Source organism: Sceloporus occidentalis, unplaced genomic scaffold, assembly GCF_023333645.1.
Source record: "Sceloporus occidentalis isolate IW3139 unplaced genomic scaffold, rSceOcc1.0.p SCAF_17, whole genome shotgun sequence".
NCBI classification, from domain to species: domain Eukaryota; kingdom Metazoa; phylum Chordata; class Lepidosauria; order Squamata; family Phrynosomatidae; genus Sceloporus; species Sceloporus occidentalis.
In genome coordinates, this window is record NW_028316997.1 from 6618663 (window position 1) to 6643410 (window position 24748).

A 24748-nucleotide genomic window follows, 5' to 3' on the forward strand; every position below is an offset into this window, starting at 1 on the left:
TCTGTATTTTATTGATTAATACAGTATTTAAATTGACACAATTCATGGCAATACATAAAGCATTATACAAATTTAAAGAGACACTTCTAGACAATATTCTGTGAACTTTAGTTTAAATGTTTTGTCGCCAACTTGGTTCTTTAGTGTGTTCATTTATATGTAATTTTTTTTATATGACAATATTTAATCATGGATTTTAAGATATTCACTTTTTTTGCTAAGGGTTTTTATCCAATGGTGAAAAAACAAGTGGACATCAATGAGGGGCACTTTTAGATAAGGTGATACACTTAAGAGTAAAATACAGTTAATCAACTCTGTATAGAAAGAGGATTAAACCGTGTATATAGGATATAGGCATAACGCTAAGATAGATATAAGGTAAGGCCAGGGACCAAGGAAAGTATTCAGACTGGATAGGCTGAATGGTTCTTATCTGACATTACTTTCTATGTTTCTATATTTATATATATAGAAAGAAAAGTGCACAACATATATATTTGTTGTGCTGTGCACATTTTCAAGTTCTGAACAGACCTATGGATTGAGCAGCCCCAACTGCTACATAGGTTAATCAATAATGGTGTACAGAGAAGGCGTTAAATTGCAGTCCTACTGATTCAACTCCTTGGTAAACAACATAGTTATGTAAAATTAGATATAATTTGCCAAACTTGGGGTATCTTAATGGTGGGCTAATCAATATATGGTCATATAGTGTAATATTTATGTCACGGAATAACATTCGCTGCATATGTGTTGAATTCTTGACAGGGCGTACCTAGAGTATTTGGCAACTGGGGCGGATCCTGTATGTAGCACCCCCTCCCCCACACACACACTTTAAAACTGCATAGCTTCTATCGATGGTACAGCATAACTGTTATCATTATATACTGAGGCAGACATTGACTGGGGTACAACATAACTGTTATCATTATATACTGAGGCAGACATTGACGGGGTACAGCATAACACCTATCACTATATACTGAGGCAGACATTGACTGTGGTACAGCATAACTGCTATTATTATATACTGAGGCAAACATTGACGATGTTTATACATCCCATTAGACAAGACCTGACATTTAGTTAGGAAAGAAAGTGGAGCATAATCTTCTGAAGTTTCCAATTTACATATAGCATTGTCAGCTTGTGACAAAGTGGACACAAAAGAAAAGAAAATTGATGTTCCTGAGCATTTGTTTTGGGTGGCATTCTGACAATCAGAACCATATGCCCAAGATACAAAAGAAAGCATTTCCTACACTGAATTTATTGAATAAAAAACAGTCAGTGATTGTCAGTACTCTGTCATTCATCATACATCTACAATTATTTCGGCAACAAATAAACTGCCAAATGAAAAACACAAATAATACATTTGCGGAGATATACGTACAAGGCAGAAAGAATATTCAAAAACAAGCTGTAAATGTCAGCACTCTAACTATATAAGCTACAAATGCAACTGCGTTGAACAACTGTGTGAGTAATTTATACTGTGAAAAGGTAGCATAGATGAGGTTTACAAAGCAGGAGTCTGAGGCAGAATTGCAATTCCGTTCAATACTCTACATTATGAAGGGTTGACTCCAGTGAGTCTCCCCTGTAAGTTTGTCATCCCCGTATAATACATAGTAAAACGTTCTTTAAGGTCATTCCAGAAATTAAAAAAAAAAGCTTTATACAGGTCCAGGTCAGCCATTCTTGCAGAAGAAAGTTGACCAGGAATGCCCTTTGTAATTGAAGAGGTTGCAAGTTTAAAATGCAAGTTGTCTCCAAACACACCTACAACCTGTTGCTTTAGTGTTTAGACATCTATGTGTTAGTTTGACTATCAGGGTATGTTTGTGTGGATCTCTGGATGTATACGTTTGTGTGTGTGCATGTGTGTTAGTGCTAAGTGTCTAGTGTAATTTAGCAAAACCTACAACATATATGAAGACAAACACTAAATGATTTTATACCAAGGCAACTGCCAAGGTATTATTAATACTGAAGATAAAAGACATAAACATAATGCGGATGTCCTATTAACTTCGAAGTCTTGGTGACTGGGACATAGAAGAGGGCTAAGGTCAGAAATCACAGCAAGACTGATCGATTGTTTGTTCGACTGTTCCTCTAATATATACTTATAACATCTATCAATACATTGCTAGTGACTTATGAATTAGACTTCTGATTCTCCAGTAGCATGAAACAGATTCAAATAATAGAGAAATATAGGGTATTAATTACATTACTCTTGGAAGTTACATTTCTTTATTTACTTATTTATTCTGCATTAGAGTAAACACTAAAACCACTGTTTAATTTTTCGTCTTCTTTTTCCCCTTGAAGAATATGTCAGCACAATGTTATATACAGGGTTGGTGCAAGGATTTTTTTCACTCTAGGCAAAAACTCATACGCGTGCATCATACACATGACCCGTCCCCTGTGTTGTCGGCACCTACTTTGCAAGCATAGGTCCCAGGTCTCACACCCTAAAGGCTAGCGCTGGCACCCAGATTCCACACATAGGTCTTGCCCCAGCACCAAGATTGCATCCACCGAACTGCCCAGCACCCATAAGACTGGCCCAGCACCCAGATTATGCACATAGGACCAGGACTGGACTGGCCTACCAGGATACCGGGAAATTTCGGTCAGTGGGCCGGCCAGCCGGCAGACCAACTTTCAAAGCGGCCGCCGTGTGGCCGCAAAGTTCAAAACAGTCAGGCCGGCGTGTGCGTGCCTTACCTGCGGGTTGGTCGCACAGTGTGCCAGCAGCATCTCGGCCAGGAAAAGCAGGAACCCAGTGGAGTCAAGTGAATGCACGTCACATGACTCTGCTCCGTTCCTTTTTCCCCTGGGGCGTGGCCAGAGAAGTTGTTTGAGAGGAAGCAGCAAGGCCCCTGCAGTAGTCTGCGAGTAAGAGATGTGCAGTTCAGGTAAGGGGGTGGGGGAGGGTGTATGAGCAAGTATGTGTATGTGTAAAGGAATGAGTATATGAGTGTGTGTGTGGGGGAGGGTGGCATGGCATAGGGAGCCAATCACACTCCTATGATGCCCAGGCATACCTAGTTTCCAGCATGTACTGGCTGACTTTGCATGATAAGAGTGTGATTGCTGCTAACAATCATATAAGTAATATTGTTATTTAAATCACACTCCTATCATGCCCAGGTTCTAACATGTACTGGTTGCCTGGGCATGATAGCAGTGTGATCGCTGTCAATCATATATATATATATATATATATAAAACACTTTCAAAAAGATGGTCAGCACTCTAGGTCTTTAAATTGACAATTTCATTTTATTCAAAGTCAAGTCGACGTTTCAGTCATTACTGACTTTCATCAGGTTACTAGCACCGGGCTTGGAATATTTGGAATGGTGTGCAATGGACTCTGTGAGTAAATATATATATATATATATATATATTATGTTATTGCATTTTGGTCCCATTTTGGTGTGTTACTTACTTAATAAAAGTGTGATTATTTTTTTTTTTAAGGAGGTTTAATTTTCGGTTTCGGTCCAGAATTTTCATTTCAGTGCATCGCTAGAAAAGAGAGGGCTGGGTTGTGGCATCACAAAATCAATATAAACGGGGGGGCTGGGGGTAATAATAATGGGACATCAACAATAGACAAGAGTGTGCTTGGGCAGCACATTAGCAAATACAAAAGTGGTGGGGGCATCAATACACAAGAGAGGGGGTTAGTTGGAGTTTGATTCGGAGATTGCCAGGTGAGCGCTGCTCCTCCGGTTCTCTGGGTCAAGACCCAAATCCTACGGGTTGCGGGAGCGGGGTCTTGACACGCCCTGCTCCCCGCCCATTTTGTTCTTTAAATAGGGGTGTTTCCTGCTGCCGCCAGCGGGAACGGCCCCAACGTCAGTGGAAACTCCGCCGACGTCAGTGGGAATGCCGCCGAGGTCAGTGGGACCGCCAACCGATGTCAGCGGGACCGCCCACCAATATCAGCGGCACCGCCCTCCGACATCAGTGTGCAGTCCTGGCGGCATCCCGCAAGGGAAGGCTCCGGGTAGCTGGAGCCCAGAAGTTCCCAGGTATGCTTATCACAAAGGATTAATCGCAGAAATGGTGGTTGGGATCTTCAGAGTGAAACCCAATTTAGTTGTAGGAACTGATTTCATTATTCCCATTAGTTTCACAGCTCAAGACTGGATCGCGGTGAATCGCTGGATGTCGTATGTCTTGATTTTTCCAAAGCATTTGATACAGTGCCACATAAAAGGCTGGTACATAAAATGAGAATGCTTGGGCTGGGGGAGAATGTGTGTATGTGGGTAAGTAACTGGCTCAGTGATAGGAAACAGAGGGTGGTTATTAATGGTACATACTCTGAGTGGGTGACTGTTGCTAGTGGGGTACCACAGGGGTCAGTTTTGGGTCCTATTCTTTTTAATATATTTATTAATGACCTTGTAGAGGGATTGTATAGTAAAGTATCAATCTTTGCAGACGATACTAAGCTCTGTAACGTGGTTAACACAATAGAGGACAGTGCACAATTACAAATGGATCTGCATAGGTTGGAGGCTTGGGCTGGGATGTGGCAGATGAGGTTCAACACAGATAAATGTAAGGTTATGCACATGGGGAAGAAAAATCCAGGCTGGGAATATGTATTAAATGGGAAAACACTGGGGACGATTGACATGGAAAAGGACTTAGGAGTTTTAATTAACAGTAAATTTACCTGTAGCAACCAGTGTCAGGCAACTGCTGCTAAGGCAAAAAAAATCATGGGGTGCATCAAAAGGGGCATAGATGCCCACGACAAGGAAATAATTCTACCACTGTACAAGTCACTAGTCAGACCACACATGGAATACTGTGTACAGTACTGGGCACCAGTGTACAAGAAAGATATAGTGGAGCTGGAGAGGGTTCAAAGACGGGCAACCAGAGTAATAAGGGGAATGGGAGGACTACAGTACCCAGAAAGATTATCAGAATTAGGGTTATTTAGTTTGGAAAAAAGACGGCTTAGGGGGGGACTTAATAACTATGTATAAATATATAAGGGGGCAGTACAGAGATCACTCCCAGGACCTATTTATACCCAGGACTGTATCTATAACAAGGGGACATCCTCTACGGCTGGAGGAAAGAAGGTTTCTACACCAGCACAGACGGGGGTTCTTTACAGTAAGAGCGGTGAGATTATGAAACTCTCTGCCAGAGGAAGTGGTAATGGTAAACTCAATAAAAGAGTTCAAAAGGAGCCTGGATGTGTTTCTTGAAAGCAATAATATTACAAGTTATGGATATTAGATTAATAGGGACAGAACGTTGATCCAGGGATTTATTCTGATTGGAGTCGGGAAGGAATTTTCCCCCTGGTATGGGGCAATTGGCATCCGCTTCATAAGGGTTTTTTGCCTTCCTCTGGATCAACACAGTAGGGACACAATATGTATATAGGTTGAACTTGATGGACTTTGGTCTTTTTTCAACCTTATGAACTATGTTACTATGTTACAGTCTTTCCCCCTTAAGAGAGGACCTTTTACATAAACATACTGGCAGACCACTTTGCACCATGAATTGTGTGCATTTTTAAAAAAAAATTCATAATGTATCTGGGATGAGGTATTCGTTGGATGATGCAGTGCTAGAACAGTTGTGGTATTTATAGCCAAAAATTTTTTGCAGTAGCAAATGTTTTGATTCCATTATGTCTAATGTATTTAATTTATTAGGGCTTTTAACACTTTTGCTTTCTGGCATTTTAATACAAATAATGTGATAAAAATAATGTTTTATAGTTATTTGTATGGCAAATAGTGTGACTCGGGTATGTATAAGGGGTGCGTGTGAGTACAAGACCTCGACCGCGAGATAAACTATATGGGGCTGGTCTCCAAATGTTTCCAGGGCTGCTTTTCATTCCCAGTCCGGCCCTGCATAGGACTGGCCCCAGCACTAGATTGCACATATAGGATTTGTCTCAGCACCCAGATCTCCAATCCCTCTTTATCTCTCCCTTTTCTCTCTCTCTCTCTCCTCTTTTTCTTTAATTTGATTCCTCGTGCCTTTATTCATTCCCCTTTTTACAGAAGTATGGTCTAGTTACCTATGCAGCAAAATATATTTAACCTCCATATTGCAGGAGCTCTACTGTACTGTTTGAAATCTGAGACAGGATTTTGGGGACTGTTATGAAATAAAACCGTAAATAAAAATTAACAAAAAGTTAAACATTTTGCTTAGTTGTCTTGAATAATTATTAATTTAAAGCCATTGCTCATACACATTCCCCTTATCCCCGGTTTTGTATAGTAATTGCAGCTTCATTTACCAAGAGATTTTATGGGATAATTTGGGATCCACATTTTCTGCCATTCTGTTCTCCATTTTCAAAGTTGTATCTAAAAGAACTTCTTTACTGAATATGTATAGGTGGAGCCTTGGTACCTTATAAATAATGTCTGTGTACAGTATTTCTACACGTATAATAAGAACATTCCATAGTTAATATATTTATATATCCACAAAATATCCAATGAGGGAAATTCATTTACACTCAGGTTGCAGAGAGGTGCAGAGAAAAAGAAACACTCCAATTATGTAGCCCCAGATCTTAGCTGGTAACCTTGAGAGGTGAATATTGTCCACCCATTGTCAATGACATAAAAACCTTCACTAAATGCTCAATAACATATCAGCTTCTCCCTTTATTCAATTTGAGCTTCTACCCAAGGTGACCATATTTTCTCATATGAGTGCACAGTATTGGAAATGTTGTGACCCAGACCTGTCTGATTAGCGCTATAACCTCTGTGAACATGGACATGCCTTCCTGCCTCTATCTCCAAGCAACCAAAACTTTAAGGGCCATCATAATTTTAAGGAACTTCATGGAATATGATTGGAGAAGATACTCAACAATGCTATGGTAGGATCAAACACCATATGGAGCTGTATAACTTACGATACTCCATAATAGACCTCTAGACATCCCTCAATATGGAGCATTCCCACTAAATATATAGTAATTTACCCTTGCCTCCACAATCCATTTAAATGTCATTAAAATGTCTTGGTGTACAATGCACCTTGTGGTTTTCCATGTGTGGCAAAAGCCCATTGCTCTTTTGTAAATATTCTACTCAAACCGTGTTACCGTTATCGCTGCATTTATGTATGAGGCAACATTTTCTAGTATTTTGCCTCATTGCAATAGAATATGCAATGCTGACTCATAGTTCCATTAACTTGGTATCATGTTGAACATAATGGTGAAATTGTAGATACCTGAAGTACCCCCTGTGTCCCAGTTTATATTTTTCTTGTAATTGAGCAAAGGATCCTCTATTGAACAAACACCTTTAGTGCCCTGTGAATTATCCAAGCTTTAAATGGAGGAAAGCTTGAATACCTAACTCAAGCGGAGTAAAGCTTTGGAAGGTTCAGTCTAAATTTTAATAGTAAGCATTGTTGTATTCAACATTGCAGTGTCCATCTGTCACTTACGAGAGGGCAACCATTGTATCTTTTAGGTCCACCCAAGTTAGTTTTTTAGCTGGAGAATGAAACATGACTGCTTGGGCTAGAACTGTAACATCTATTTTTATATGTATGAAATTTGGAGCGCAGACGTACTTTAGCAGTAGCTAGCAAGGTTTTCCTATTCTCAGGTATGCTAGGTTCAAACAGTCTGTATATTATATGAAACCACATTGCATATAATTTATACATTATTCTCGATAAGTAGGGGAGATATGTTGCTTGATTCAAGGACCCCTATCCTGACTTTTAGTGAAAATGAAGAAGCAATTCAACTCCCAGGGCACCAATCCAAACATAGGTGGGCATACCTCATAATCACTGCCCAGTGTACACTGATTCTATGTCTAAACCACTGTGAGTCGGGTAAATCCAAAGTAAAACACTCGTAAAACACTCACTTAATGTTAGAGCAGCTGAGGCTTATTACAGTCAAGGGTATAGTCAGTAGTGCGACTACTATTCTTTTTGCTACTGTTTGCTAATGCAGCATTATTCAAAAATATCTGGATTAATATTTAAACGTAAAGCAGTTTGACAGTAGAAGCAAAGTGCAAAAAAAATGGTTTTACTCAGTGGATTCTTTTTTTTACAAGGAGATTTTTAACAGATTTTAATAGTCCTGATCATTTTTCATTTTGCTTGCAAACTGTTTAGCCTATGAATGAAAACAAATCATCTTCAGATACCTCTACTGGGGCTATGCTGCAAACTGAAGCACATTATGTACACTGGCCATATTTTGTTATTGTGTTTATTTTTAAGAGGCCTACAGAGTAATAGAGGCATACATATTTAATATGCTTTATTTAATCTGTTCTTAGGTTGAATACAGAAGATTGTTCAGTTTAGTAGCTTTAGAATTATATTGCATAAAATTAAGCTTTTTTCCCTGTACTTTCAAAATGTGTATTCTTGATATTCTTCGCTTCTTTGATAACCTGACTTACAAATGTCAAGAGGTTTGCTGACCTAGTTGTATCAAGGAGATATATTACAAGAAAACCTTTCTCTGTGTATTCTTTTGTATGATATATCTTCTTTTTAAAACTTTGAATTGGCAGCCTTATTTTTTAAACTTTGGATTGGCAACCTTGCCATTAATACAGTCTTTTTGTTCACTATGTTTCTTTATAACTTTGTCTTCTCTCTCTATCCCTCTTATTCTCTCTGTTTTACTTCTTATTTTTCTCTCTTGCCTTTTTTTCTTCTCTCTCTCTCACACATTTTTCTCTCTCCTTTAAACCCCTTCTTTTTTCTCTCCCTATCTGTTTCTTTCTTCTCTACCTCCTTTTTTCATTCCTTTCCTTCATTCTTTCTTGTCTTCTGTCTTATATTCTTCTCTCTCGCTCTCTTTGTTTCCTTCTCTATTTTTTTATTTCTCCACAAACAACACTGTCCAGCAGACCTTCACCAATCCAGCAGTCCCACCTGCACACAACACTATCCAGCATCTCCACGTCATCCACCCACATGCAAGACATAAGCCCTAAACAATCCACAAAACTATGCAGCAACCCTTCCCCCACACACAACACTATCCAGGGACATAAGCCCCACCCTCACAACACTACATGGCAGACCCTCTCCTCATTGCACATAACATTATCTGGCAGCCACTCCCTTCCAATGTGATAAAAAATGAAAACGGAAATAAAAATAGAATACAATACTTTCCCTTCGGTCTCTTGTAGCAGCCACCTTAAAGAACACCTATCTCCAGGTGTTAAAAGTAAAATCAATTCCGTTGAGGGGCACTCATGCAAGATAAGGGAAAAAACAAACAATAATAGTGTAGGGTGTATATAAAAAAACAACAAAAAATATATGGTATCAGTTGCACTCACAACAGTGCCGGAAATATTCTTGCATCTCATAAAATGTTGTGCAGTAACTGAAAACAGAGGAGACACATCCAATAAGGTAATATTGTTGGTTCAAAACTCATAAAGTGAAAGGAAAAAGAATGCACTCACAAGATTCCATGCACATCCCCTTATGTGCAGCAGGGCGCTCAAGGAGAGGGTATAAAAACGCTTTCTGTATCCTGAATGGATCCTTCAAACGTGATGTGTAGCAGCTCTCTCCAACCGGACCCAATGGATACAGACTCCGGAGGTAATAGAAATATAAATTTATTAGGGAAACTAGCCCCTTAAAAATGCATAAATGTTTAAACTATTAAAAACATATAAATTAATAACAAATGAAAAAGTCCTTCCTCAATGCGTTTCGCCTTTATTGGCTTCCTCATGAGGTAGACTTAAAAAGGGGTTTTATACCCTCTCCTTGAGCGCCCTGTTGCATAACAATTGCCCCGGGAACAACCCAGCTTCACAAGCAACATGTCCCAGAGTGCTGACTTGGCCCCCAGGTAGCCTGTGCCACTTCTGCCCCCTAAAGAACCAGTCTGTGCCATATATGCCATTAAATGAGGGAGAGGGTAAGGGGGAAAGAGGGAAAGTGTATGTGTTTGTGAGCATACATGCGTCCATGTATGTTTGTGTCAGAGTAAGTATGTGTATGTGTGTTTGTATATGAGCGTGTATGTGATGGTGTAAGAGTGTGTATGTGTAAGTGTGTGTGAGCATTGATGTGTGTGTGTGTGAATGCACAGATATGTATGTGTGAGTATGGATGTGTAAATGTTTTTGTGTGAGCATATATGTGTTAGTGTGTGATCATGGATGTGTATATGTAATTGCATGTGAGTATGTGTGGATGTGTGTTGGCTTGATTGTGTAAGTCTGCTCAAATGTGAGAGTGTGTGTAAAAATGTGTGCCTCTGCGTATGTAAGTTACTGGGGGAGAGGCAAGGGGAAAATGCTGAAAAGATGCCAAATATAATAACGAATAAAAGTAGAGATAGGGCTAAAGCAAATAGATTGTGAAAGGAAGGCGATGTAAGTGCAAAGGAGACAGAGATAAAGAAGAGAGACTGAGATCAAAAGAAGGAGAGAGAGATGAGGGCAAAGGAGACAGATGGGGGTACGGGAGAGACAATAAGATTTGGGAGGTAAAATGAGAAGTGGAGAGATAATGAGTATGGAAGAGGGGGAGAAAGGGAGGGATAAAGTGAAATAGAAGAGATGCGATAAATAGAAAGAGGAGATATAATGAGAAAGGGGGTCAAAGGAAATGGGGAGAGATAAGAGAAAATGAAGAGGTAGGGAGAAACGTGAGAGAGAAAGAGGATGAGTGATAAAGAGAAAGGTGGAGGGAAAAAGAGACATAAAAAACAAAGTGAAAAAGAAACAGAAAGGAGAAATAATGTGAAGGGGGGTCAAAGAGAATGGGGAGAGATAAAGGGAAAGAAAATGAGCAAGGGGATAGCTGAGATAAAGATAAAAGAGATATTGAGAAAGGGGAGTTCAAGAGGAGAGCTGAGACCATGAGAGGAGACTCTGTGGGTGCAATGTGAGTGCCGGGTAAGTCCTGTGGATTGCAACCTGGGTAAATCCTGTGGGTGCAATATGGTGCTGGGGCAAATCTTGTGGGTGCAATCTGGGTGCTGGGGGAAGTCCTTATGTACATGTGTATGATAGAGTTAACGTTGGATGTCTAAAGCAGATAGACTTGGTTGCATATTTCAAAGAGGTTGTTGGAAATGAAGAAATTAGAATGTTTTTAATTTATAGATGTTTTACAAATATTTCATGTGTGTATATATGTACAGTGTGTGCAGCGACCACTCCCAAAGTTGACTCCACTGCTATCAAATCTGCTGTAGGCTCCAACATTGGATCTTTTGAAGACCTAGCAATGCCCCATATCTTTGGAAATGATTAGTGAAGAAATAGCTGCAAGACAAATTTTGATAACGACCCCAATTGAATACGGGTTGTCTAATATTTAGGAACAAATGGGTGCAATATTAATTAAGAGCTTCTAAAACTTCCCAAATGGGACATGGGCCCAGTAAATCAATCTCTGAAAATTCCATGTTTGAAATCTGAAATGTCCACATACTAATTTTGGCCCTATAGCTTCCCCAATACATGCCAGTTGGGGATGTTGCTGAATGCAGACGGGTGTGTTTTTCATGAGTTGCACATATTCTGTACAAGAAATATAACATTGCAGTTTATATGTAAAGGCTACAATAAATAGCCCAAATATTTCTTTCCAGCAATAAATTGTTGTATGGGGTGGTTTTTATTGAAGTGAGTCCCGCCATGCCAAATTTTAAAAAAATAATAGACAGTCTAATTTCCCTGATACGCCTACTATAGTAGAAGGCATATTAAAGTACTCTGTGCATCCAAAATTGAAATAATACAAAATAAAGCACTTACCTGACGCAGAATGTGCAGCCATGATGCAAAATCTTAACGTTTCCTCCAAAATCCAACATTTCTTGCCACTGATTGTCTGCTTGCAGCTGTCAATCAGTGACAGGGATGCACTTCCATTGAAATTAATATAAGAACTTCTATGATAACCAGTCAGTCAGTGGCAGGAAAGTGGAAAGACTTTAAATATGCACACTTGGTTCTAAACAGCGTATGTTCACCAGAGCTAGCGCTGGAAGTGAGTACATCACCCAAATGTTTTTGGCTGGTGTCCCTTTAATGAATATTGTGAGTATTTTTAATTTGCCTTAGTTGTGTAAATTTATATATCAGCGATGAATAAACATTTTTTTTTTCTTATTTTCCATTTTTTTAAAACTTTGTTCATACAAAAAAATGCCCTGCATATTGTTCTTCATCTGTAGTGTAAAATAGCCCCAGTAATAAGTTGAATGCATCCCTGTACTGTAATGAAACCGGATACAAAAGCATTTATTTAACCATGAACCTCCATTGGTAAGTTGATTTGGAATTTTGGAAAAGATACATATGAAGACTGATGACACCAAGTGCTTTAAATGTACAAGGATAATTACCAGTATTTTTTATAAAAAGGTTAAAAAATGTGTTTGTTCCACCACGCCGATCCTGATTTTGTGAATATGACAGTTCTGGCTGGCTAGCTTGCAGAGAAGGCCAAATCATGTTGTATTACACGACTGCATGGTAATAGCGCAGCAGCAGCTGCCTTTAAAACAGGTTCAAGTTGAGGTAGAGTGACTTCTGTGTGTGTTTGAGTATGAATAATAGTGACTATGGATTAGAGTGAGTGTGTGTTCCAGATAGTGAGTGAGCATGTGTTTACTTGTGACTGTGTGTTATAGTCAGCAAGTGTTAAAATATGTCTTAGTTAAGGTGGGGAGGTGAAGGGGATGCGGGCCACTTGGCTTTAAATGGTTGCTGTGCCATAAATGACCCTTGAAATGCACATAGAAAGTACCGGAACAATTCATTTTATAGCTGACTTTTAGAAAATGCAGTCTGCAGCTGTGCTAGGAATATTGACTCCCCATAGTGTAATAAAGTGTTATAATTGTTGTAAGATGGATACTCTAAAATCATATGATAAACTGGCAATTTTGTTTTGTACATGAAGAGTATTAACATTATTTACTTGAGTGTAGATTATGAAAAGGAAAAAACAAACAAACAAAAAAAAATTCACTGAAATACTCTGGATTACATAGCTCTGGACAATTTTGGTTAACAGTTCAAAAATCTGTAATTGGTGGTATCAAAATACGTGATTATAGCTACAGTAAACTTTCTATTGTTCAGCTGATGTAAAACAGGCACTGCCAAATTTCCTACATCACAGCATCATACAATCTGCCAATTTAGACTTTCAGTAATTTTATTACGGGTTGTACAGACCTTAAGGAACACTACCATATTCAAGATGGCAAAAATGTTTATTATTTATGCTTTTTTAATACATTACCAGTATGCCCTTAAGCAAGTGATGCTTTTAAATGCCCCTGGCACTTTAAGGCTAGGGGCCATCTGATTATGTTTTTTTACACTCACATTGCTGGGCCAGGCATATCCAGACAATGGCTGCATAAAGTAGCACCAGATTTGCTGCTGGAGTGGAAGATAACGTGAGTATGGGCCAGTGGCCCACCAGGCATTTGTCTGGTGTGCTAGATGGCCAATCGGGCCTGTGCAGACTGATTAGATTTAGATGAATTTCCTAGCCTCATCCATACATGCTTCCATATATTCCAAGTGTCGCACTTTTGGAGGGACCAAGTTTCCATTCCCTCTTAGATGTTATATGATATGGTCTACTATACATTTGGCTTAATTTCTCAAATCAAAAGAAACACAGTTCTGTTGAAATCAATATAATACAATACAAGCAATTGTATTGCTTGTATGAGGCTGCTATTTATTGACACATATGCTTATAGATTCCTTTTTATACTAATATATTTGTATTGCTTTGCGTTATTTGTTATGTGTATTTACAAATAATATAAAAAAAGTAAATATGTTTAAGTTAACCATGTTTTGATTCCTATACACATTATCAAGTTGTATTTCTTACTGATCAATAGGATATTTTATCTCCTTATTTCATTTAATTTTCAGACAACTATGTACATTCAGGTTTTTTTAACAATTTGTTTAATTGAGAGGTAAAAATCATACAATGTGTAATATAAGTAACACATTACACAAGTCACATATGTTTATCCATGTAAAAGAGATGAGTAATATATTTTTTAATCCGCAATTACATTTGCTTTACACTTTTAAAGATGTCAACACATGGTATGACCTTGGCCCTTAATGATTATTATTATTTTTTTTATATAAAATAATATGACTGAAAAAGTTTGCTAGTACAACCGGTTTGAGGCATTAGGTCATTCGAACGGAACTCTATGAAATCTAAAGCTACAATAAAATAGAGGGAAAGGGGTATACATTTACCCTGCAGAAGGGCGGCCGAGAAAAAATGAAACTTCAATGATTATATTGTATACCACATGAATACATTATTGTTCAATTAGTTTCACTGTTCAGAGTATCAAGTGCTAAAAGTGCTGTTACTTATATATTGTAGCAGTAGTTGGCTAACTGTGTAAAGAGTTGACTATGCATTATTAATATACTATGAGAAATCAAGTGTATGACAGGATAAATCTAAAATGGCAGAAACACCAGCCCTCTTCAAGCCTTTGAGGCTACAATAAATCTAGGCAACAAAAATTGTTCCTTTTTATGGTTTTCTATGCAGTTGAGTTTGGTTAAAAGGTATTGGACAGGGCAAGGTGTAGCATGTGTGTGTTGTCTTGGTACATTCATTTTCAGACAACAAATTCTGTTTCCTGCCCTTTCCTCTAGGACGAAAATGGCGGTGGGGGAGGGGGGGCGGTTAAAATTTGCACACAAAATTCATTGTCCAATGACACCTCAAACACATTGTCAAGCCTTGTCGCACAGTCATCAATAGTATAGCAAATAGATATGGAAGATGTATATATACATTTCAATGTTAAGGCACAGACTAGTAGCATTGCCATATCCTATGTGTAAACAAGGGAAAACATATTGTGTGGGGTCCTGCAGCTCTTTGAGAATGAGTCCTACCGTTGTAGGGCTTAGAGAAATACTTTACCTGCTTTTCTTGTGGAAAAAATGACTATGAGAAAAGTCTGCTAGCTATATGTAAATGTGTGTGATCTCACAAAGAATCTGCTGCTTTATTTACTTGATGATCAATATATAATCTCCACGATGAAAATCAGCGAGAACTACACTATCTGGTCAAACATATTGGGACACCTGAACCTTATACCAACTGGGACTTTGATGACATTGCATTCTAAATACATAGACATTAATATGAAGTTGCCCCTCCCCCCTTGCAGCTATAACAGTTTCCACTCTTCTTGGAAGGCTTTCCCAGAGATTCTGAGAGGATTGGTTGTCGAAGGAAGGTATTTTGAAGAGTACAACAATTTGTACTAAAAATGCTAAATAAATGTCGTCATTTAATTATTTTTTACTTTCACCGAAGAATCCGAAGCAGTGGCTTTGTAAGCACACTTATTTTACCAACCTTAACAATTAAGGTTATATTAATCATGTCCTTGATTTGAATGCATGTGTTCCAGATTTGTTATACAAAAGTTAATTTAGATAGTAAGAGAGACAAAATAATTGCATGCTAGTGGCAGTATGAACAAGGAAAAAATGATAGAGAAAGATTAAATTTATTTTGATAGGAACAAGACAAGTCACAAAAAAGATTTCCAAAGAATTCACAGCTTGTCATTTACTAGTATTAAATTGTCATCTTCAAGTACCAGAGTATCTGAGAAAAAAAAAATTTTTGTTGGATTATTTTTATTCAGTAGTTTTCTATTGCACTTTTATGCATTTTTGGTTCAGATTTAGCATTTAATTTTATACTGTACAGACACTCTTATATGGTCACAAAGAATTTATTTTAGATAGATTAGATAGATAGATAGATAGATAGATAGATAGATAGATAGATGGATAGATTTTGAAGGCTACATCGTGAGCATTCATACTTAAAGGTGTGTTTGCAATTTTGTTGACCTTTAAATCGACTAAAATCCAGGGAGAAGTCTCAAAATGTGAGTTCTAAAAATAAATGCAGAGCAATTTAATACAAATCACATGTTCTTCCAATTATAGAAGATTGAAATGAATTATTTCATAATTTAATTATAATGAACAGTTTTTAGAGCTTGATATACTTTGCCATGGGCATATACTAATAACTAACATAATTTAATCTAGAGTAAAATATAGCAATCTAATAATTTTGCATAAAATGTTTGCTGCACATGTTGGAAAACATTTAAAACTAATCAGTGGACTGAGAAGGTTGCACCATGGGCAAGAACACTACATCTGCCTCACACCCAAAAGTTGACAACCCTTTACTTTTCAACTGCATATGGGCCCCTTCATCTATTAAGCCCCACTCAAGAAGTGGAAGCCAAACACATGCAGAATAACCACTGTGTTACATCACTAATACATCCACTCATTTAAAGGGAGATTTCTTTTCATCTTCGTTCCTTTCTCCTGGTCATCTTTCGACTTGATATTATCCCCTCTCATCTAACTGATCTATCTTGTCCACTTTAGTCCTTACCCTATCATATTCCTCAAGCCCTTCAAAATACTGGTCTTCATGACATTGTTCCTTCCAGGTTTCTAGCATATCTCTGAATCACACTTTTAGTGTTTTCTTTTCCAATAACTCATCTTCTTCTTTTCCACTCTTAGTTGACATACACCAAAGTTTGTTTGTTTTCTCTAATCTTTTCCGTTCTCACACTACCCTTCCTTGCTTGGGAATCTAATTTCATCATTTGGCTTACAGAACGAACTGTGTGCTGATGATATGCAGATCTACCTTATTTTCCTAATCTTTTGCTTGCTTCTTTGATCATGCTACTGCTACTGCCAGACTTATCCTCTTTACCTATTGATGTACTAACAAGACCTTCTCTCTTCTGTAAGTCTCTTCACTTCAGGATTCAGTTTAAATTTTGACTCTCATGTACAAAGCTTATTCTAATGGCTCCACTTCTTACTTGCGTATCTCTAACTACACACCTGCTCTGTCCCTATAAGAATTTTTTGCTGTTTGCATGTCCTCTACTGTGTTGAACTTTCATGCTTTTATACAAGACTTCTCAAGGGCTGCCCCAACCTTTGGAATGCCTTATCCCAACTTATCAGGCCTTCCTCTTTTCTCCAGTGCTTAAAATTTCCCTTCTTCAGGAAAACCTGTCAACAGACAGCTTAACACCCACCTCCCACTGTGCCACTTATCCTTGCCTCACTGCTCCTGCCTGGAGTCTCCCACCATATCTTTGTACTCTTCAGTTAGTCTGTACACGTGTTAGTGATATTATTTATTAAAACAATGTTTAAACTAAGATATGATGGTGTTATATAAATCAATTAAAATAATAACTAAAAGAAGATAAAAACTCAAACATGGTCATATGTACTGTATTTCATAAAATGTATTTAAATAAATCAATCCATGTTACAGATCAGCCCTCTAAAGTTTTGTCCTTGAGAAAGCTTGGTTTTCCACAGTAAACATCAGGAAATGCAGTGCTATGAAAATAATGAATTCATAGTTCTAAGCAGAAAAGCTTTTTGTCAAAGAGCACTTCTAACTTCTCACTTATTACTAATTTACTTTTCTGAACTTTCAGTAAGTCAACAGTTGGTGAACCTTCCATCTTCGCTTTGCCTTCTTAACTGGAGCTGGGCAGAATTTGAAAAAAGTTTGTGTGTTTTTTGTCTGCTTTCAATGAAGCTCCACTGAAAGTATTTGTGAGTGCAAAATAGGGAAGAAGCATGCTTCCTAAAATACAATGTACATTGTAACATCACAAAGTATCAAGTGATTTATTTGTCATCAGTGTCAAAGTGGGTACTTCAGGTGTGGGGCAGTTTTTCCCCAAGGAGAGTTTCTAGTGCTATTTTTTCCCCACCAACCTCTATTCTTGGCATTGTTTCTTGTTATACCATTTGCACAATGCAATGGAGCAATGCATCCTTGCTTTTATTGTTAAATGATTTTATTATTAAATCATCTACATCTAATAAAAAAATGTACAAAGTTAACCATATAGCACCTTGGAAATATTTAGGTGCAAACGATGGCAACCAATACACAGTTGGAAACTACAATCCTGAGTCTCATGTAAATAGGTAAAGTATGATCTGCTGCACCGAGCCATTCAGAGTAGAGCTGGGGTGCTTTTTATTTGGCTTTGTTATTTAATTTTATTTAATTGACTAATTTTGTAGATTCATATTTGTTACTGTAGCTTTCTAGTCACCAATTTTAATACAATTCTTCTTATTCACAAATTCAAGGACCAGAAAATAATGAAGGAGCTTTCTGTGGCATATGTTATATCAAAACATCTTGCTGTACTATAAAGCATTAATTTAGAGCAATAATTCCCAACTACTTTCTTACATAACACAACTATTAAGGAAGTCTCATAAAAGGGGGAAGCATCTCTGAATCTTTTGTGGCTTAATTGTGGAGAGGATATACCGTACTACGTGTAGACTCAGATCCAATGTAGAGCTGAGCTGCAACACATGGACTGGACTCTCCCAGATACGTACTGTATCTATCTGTAGACTAGAAGGAGCTAGATGCCATCAAAGCTATGGCACATAATCATTTCTCCAGTCAATTGATGGCACAGTTATTGTTAGTGTAGGGGCCTGTGTCCTTACATAGGACCTTGTACAGCTAAAAGAGACATTCTAATATTATCCTGTAGTGGTGACTATATCCTCCACCACGCATACAGTAACACAACTTTCATATATATAAATGGTCATGCCTTTCACCTTTGGAATGCATCTTGTATTTTAGGTCTTGGTATCTGCAGCTTTTGAATGTCAGGTCCAAATACAACAGTTCTTGAGATGGTGTTATCCCGCCTGCAGCCACATCTTAGGCAGCTGGTTACACCTATAATAGACATTATTAAGATTTCATTCACAAATGTATTAAAGACCACTTGTATAACATTAGTTGCTGTTAAAAATCCTTTGTGAATCTGTTTACCTTTGGAGATGAGATAGAGATGCCCAATGTGTCTCCGCTTCTTTCCTGCATTACCTAATTAGCATAAAAATAAAATGATCTTCTTTACAGGTGTAAAATGGTGGTGCTATGTTGGTGATTGGGAGATACCTGTCATACACCGATATGATGAGGTCAGGTGCAAGAAATTATGCCTTGGTTAGTTATAAATATGGAGGTGATGTATCCCGACAGGTGTGTCAAAATGTAAGAGTGTATTAAATTTGACTTGGCAGGTTGGAGAATAACTGATGAAGTTTAGAATGTATAGGAGTGGCATTGTGGCTTCGTTCTGTAGCATAATATATTGGTGGTGGCATTAATAATGGTATCGTTTGTTTTTGCTTTGTGGTTCATGTAAGGGTTCTAATACGGCTTCGAATTACTAATTTTTGCTGTTGTTGCAGCAAAATGCCTGATAGAGTTGGGTGACTTATTATGAATTGCTTTTGCAGGAGATACTGCAAAAAAAAGGTGTCTTACCACCCATTGACATCATGCAGCATGTAACGTTCTGCCTTTAGATATCTGGTTCAAGAAACACAATACTGTGTTGTGGAATAGTGAGCTGGGTTACCAGAGTATCTCTGTATCTCTCCTTTATTTAAATCATTCTGTGGATCCTGAATAATATTAACATTACAGTGGAGCAAAGATTAGTAATTACACTGAAGGCAATTAAATGTAATTAAATGTAGACACTATACAAAGACCAACTAATCACACTGCACATGTGCATTCAAAAATAAACCTTACCACGTATGTTTAAGTTGAGATTCACGAATACTGCACAACTTGATATTAACAGTAGTCTGGGATCTCAGGCAACTCAATTAGAAACTAGTGTCTCTTATGATCATACCTGGGAACTCTCCGGGTTTGACCCAGAGATTGCCTGGGTGAGTGCTGCTCACCCAAATCCGCCTAAATGGGCGTGTTTCCCGCTGTTGTCAGCGGTAATGCCCCTGACCGCCCACCAATGTCAGTGGGACCGCCCACCAATGTCAGCGGGACTGCCCACCAATGTCAGAGGGACCGCCCCCCAACATCAGTGGGACCACCCGCTGACGTCACTGTGCAGTCCTGGCCACGTCCCACAAGGGAAGGCTCCGGGTAGCCATAGTCGAGAAGTTCCCAGGTATGCTTATGATTTATGTTGATCTAGTTAGTGGGTAAGTGGTTTTGCAGCTCACATGCACATATTGTGGTTGTAGTAGGTGATATAGTTGTTTACTGCTTATGTGCATTTTGGCTGAGAAGTGCTCTGGTCATTCTATATTTCTGACTAGCGCTAAATCAAGTCAGTTCTATTAAATTGAGGTCCTTATACTTGACTTTGCCTATCAAGACACAGTTCTGCAAGTAATTCAAATGTAAGCATCTGGGCTGCTGATTTTCATAGTTAATATTTGAGTTTGAGGCTTAGGTCAATGGTGAAATAAAACTTTTGAGAGGGTGGGTCTTTAATAAGGTGTTTCTAATGCCTGAAACAATTTCCCAGAATCTGCTTTGTAGATCTCCCCGCATGTCTGCATAGTTCAAAGCAGAACATGCAAATAAAAAAATAACAGAAGAGTGTGGAGAGGCACCTTACATGAATCATGTAAACTTTGCATAATATCATCCCTGGAAGCTGCACTTTGCAAACGGAAGATTAGTATTAACCTTAGCCAAGCAGGCACTAACACAGAATGTAGTCAGTGTTATAAAGGACAGGGCACCTGGGATGAATGCTCAAGTTATTTCCCTTCCTTTATAAGTAGTTTAAATTGGCACCTTCAAAAACATGTGGGAAGAAAATACTCTGACTCAGAGTGTGATAATGGGAACTAGGATTTTCCACGGTTTTTTCATGTTGTCTGAAATATCAGGAGAATGCCCTGTTTTTTATGTTTTTTTTAGCTTTACACTGCACAACCTTACACCTACATATTGCAGATAGCTTCTGCTAAGGTTTGTGGGGCCATGTAAGAGCTTAGAAGGCACAAACACAGAAATAGAAAAGGTACTGGGTGAACATGAGACGGTACATTTAAAAAAGAAAATGTACTTGAACATAAAATAATTGTGTCAATTTTACAAAGCTTGTGTATCTTATGTTATCATATTATCATAAACTGTCAGTATGATTAAACCTGTTAAATATTTCCCATTATAAAAACTACTTTTGCATGTATTTGTTAAAAAAACATGACACAAAGGAGTTTTTTCACTAAGGTGCAACTGCATGCAAGTTAGCTAAAAATGTAAGTTACAAAACACCTACATTTTTTAAAAACATAAATGGGGTCCCCATGCCCCCTTATTTACCAAGGGGGGGATTACCTTTCTCTTTACATACCATGTGTATGGTAGGGAGGTAATAAAATAAGCCTTGGGGGTATGGGTCCAAAGGGTGCAAAAGATGAATAAAGACAAATCTTAACTTTTAGTACCTAATCAGTGATCATCAGTGAGACCCTCAGGTCCTTAACCTCTGACCAGGAAAGGAACCATCCAAAAGAATACAGAAAATAAATAAAAGTATTGACAGTGGTTATGTGAATCCGTGCTTAGTAATGCAGCACCTCGCACACAGAGTGTGGGCTACACTGAAGACAGGAGTCCATGGGAGGGAAGAGGGAGAGAGCTGTGCGAGCTGCACTGATGGTTGGAGATGAAAAGGGACAGGAGTAGAGTAGAGACTGTGTGTGTGTATATGTATGTGTATGTATGCACAAGTTTATGGTGTTAGATTATGTGTATGTTTAATTGTATGGTGTTAGAGTGAGTAGGTAAGTGTGCAAATAATGTAAGAGTTAAGAGTGAGTCTGCGTGTTAGTTACAGTGAGGTGCCAAAGAAATACTGCACCCAGACCCTTACCCTTGGCTAATCCCGGATTTGGTGTTACATTTAATTGCTCATACATATAGAAATATGGTAGTCTGTTCACAAAACCCTAGGGCTTACACAATGCAAGACATATTTCCAGTTGCATAAAACACACACACACAACATTTGTTGGTTGAGTAAGATTTGTAAAATTAAAAGTTGCATAATCACATGTCTATGACAGTTTGGGAGTAGCTTTCAACTCCCATTCACAGCAGTTTTCTGCAGGGTGTGCTGGTTTCCAGGGCTGCCGCTGCTACAGTGGTGGTACAGCAGAATCAATGCAAAAAGTGCCCTAGACATTTGTCTATTAAGTAATTTGGCTCTATTGTGAAACATTTGTTCTTATTGGGAAGATCCTTAGACTTTAATTAATACATTATTTAAGAGTGTTAATGCAATATATTTTTCTCCTACAATTTTAGTTTAGTATATGCAAATTATTAAATTGTATTATTATTTTTATCATTTGGCATGCCTCCCTTTTATAATAAGATACTTTTACAAGCTCATGTATATATTTGTATTTGTACTCTAAATTGTGACATTTTGCAGATGATAATAAAGATAAGTGTAAGCAATTAATGCACCTCCATACTCCAACTGATGAATCCACAGAAGTCCAGTTGGTATAATAATATGACGTTTATTGAAAAAAAGTAGTATAATAACAAAGCCAATGGAGAGAAGTCTTACATGTTTCACTGTGAGGTTTAATCATTGACTGTTCATCAGTTGGAGTATGGAGATGTATTTATTGCTCACATGTTTCTCTTTATTATTGTGTTTTGTGGCTGGAAATTTCACTTTTTTAGCACCATGCATCCACTCAAGCTACCATTACAGAATTTCGCTCAGGTGATGTGACCAACCACTCTGTGTTTTTCTATTCATTTTGTAGATGAGAGTCCCCATATTTCATTGTGTCTAGAATGGAATGTAACTTCAACTTTGTACCCTACAACATTAAATGACTTGGTTGGGCAGGATTGGTCTTAGCTCCAGGCATCCTAGGCAACTACCTGGAGTACTTTAACCATGGGGGCACTAGGCAGTGGTATCTTCATCCTAAAGAGACAGGTTGAAATTGGTGGCAGTCCCTGGAAGATTTTATTATATAAACACATTTTACAGGAAATGTGTTTATATATGCATGAACAACACAAAGACTAAATGTCGATTTGCAGGTCGAACTGTGTCTTAATAATTATTCACACATGTAAAGAAAAGATAAACAGTATTTCAATCCAAATGCGTCTGTATCTTTAATACTTGCACGTATAGTAAAACAAAGCCAATCTCTTACAAAATCTGTGATATTAAGAGGTGAACTATGTACACTAGCGAGGGGGGTTTGAGGAGACATACGTGGGTGGAAGAGACTGCAAGTGGCAGGGGCGTCCCCCCCTACACACACACACTTTAAAACTGCATAGCTTCTATCGTTATATACTGGCACAGACATTGAAGGTGGTACAGCATAACACCTATCACTATATACTGAGGCAGAAGTTGACGGGGGTACAGCATTACACCTATCATTATATACTGAGGCAGACATTCACGGGGTAGAGCATAATCCCTAACACTATACACTGAGCCAGACATTGACCATAGTGCAGCATATCCCCTATCACCATATACTAAGCCAAACATTGATGTGGTATAGGCCTACCACTTCAGTGTCTGGCTTAGTAGGGATGCACCAAAATTAAAAATTCTGGACCGAAACCAAAAATTCAGCATTTACTGAAAATGACCCCCCCCACATCATAAAAAAAATCTTACACTTTTATTAAAAGTAAGTAACACATCAAAATTGGACAAAAAATAAAATAGCAATATTATATATATATATATATATGACCCCCCCACATGACCCCCCCACATCATAAAAAAAATCTTACACTTTTATTAAAAGTAAGTAACACATCAAAATTGGACAAAAAATAAAATAGCAATATTATATATATATATATATATATATATATATATATCATTAACAGCAATCACACTCCTATCACGCCCAGGCATACCCAGGTTCTAGCATGTACTGGTTAACTGGGCATGATAGGAGTGTGACTGCTGTTAGCAATTATATATATATATATATTAATATTGTTATTATTATTGTTCACATGTGAACTCAGCACTGGAGGCATAGAATCAGACATACAAATCCCGTATTTGCAGGTATACAATAATAATGTACAGAAACATAGTAACTAGAACTCACATAAAAACTCAGCAATAAAGGTATAGATAAAACCCCCTAAATTACAGGCATATATCAGATTGCACACCCCAAAGCCAGCGTCCACATTGCCCACATAGAACCTGACCAGCACCCAAATTACACACACACACACACACACATAGGACGTGCCCTCTTTGTCCCCAAACAGCCCAGCATGAGTCAGCATTGTTCCCAAACAGCCGAGTGTACGCCATCTTTGTCCCATAAACACGCTACCTGTGCCATCTTTGTCCCATAAACACCCTGCCTGTGCCATTTTTGTCCCATAAACACCCTGCTTATACCATCTTTGCCTTTTTGACAAATCAATTATACACCTATGATTAACACAAACACTTTTACAGTCACTCACTAATTCACTCATTCACACAATTCGTTCACACAATCATTTATTCTTTGACACAAATTATTTACACATAATCATTGATGCATCCTCACAAATTCATTCTCTCACTCATTCACACAATTCATCCACACATTAATCCATTCATTTTCTCTCTCTCATTCTGACTCTTTATTTCAATATTCTTGCTACCCTCCTTCCTCCCTTCTCTCGATCTACCCATTCTCACTCCTTTCTGCTCTATCTACCCCTTCTCACTCCCTTCTCC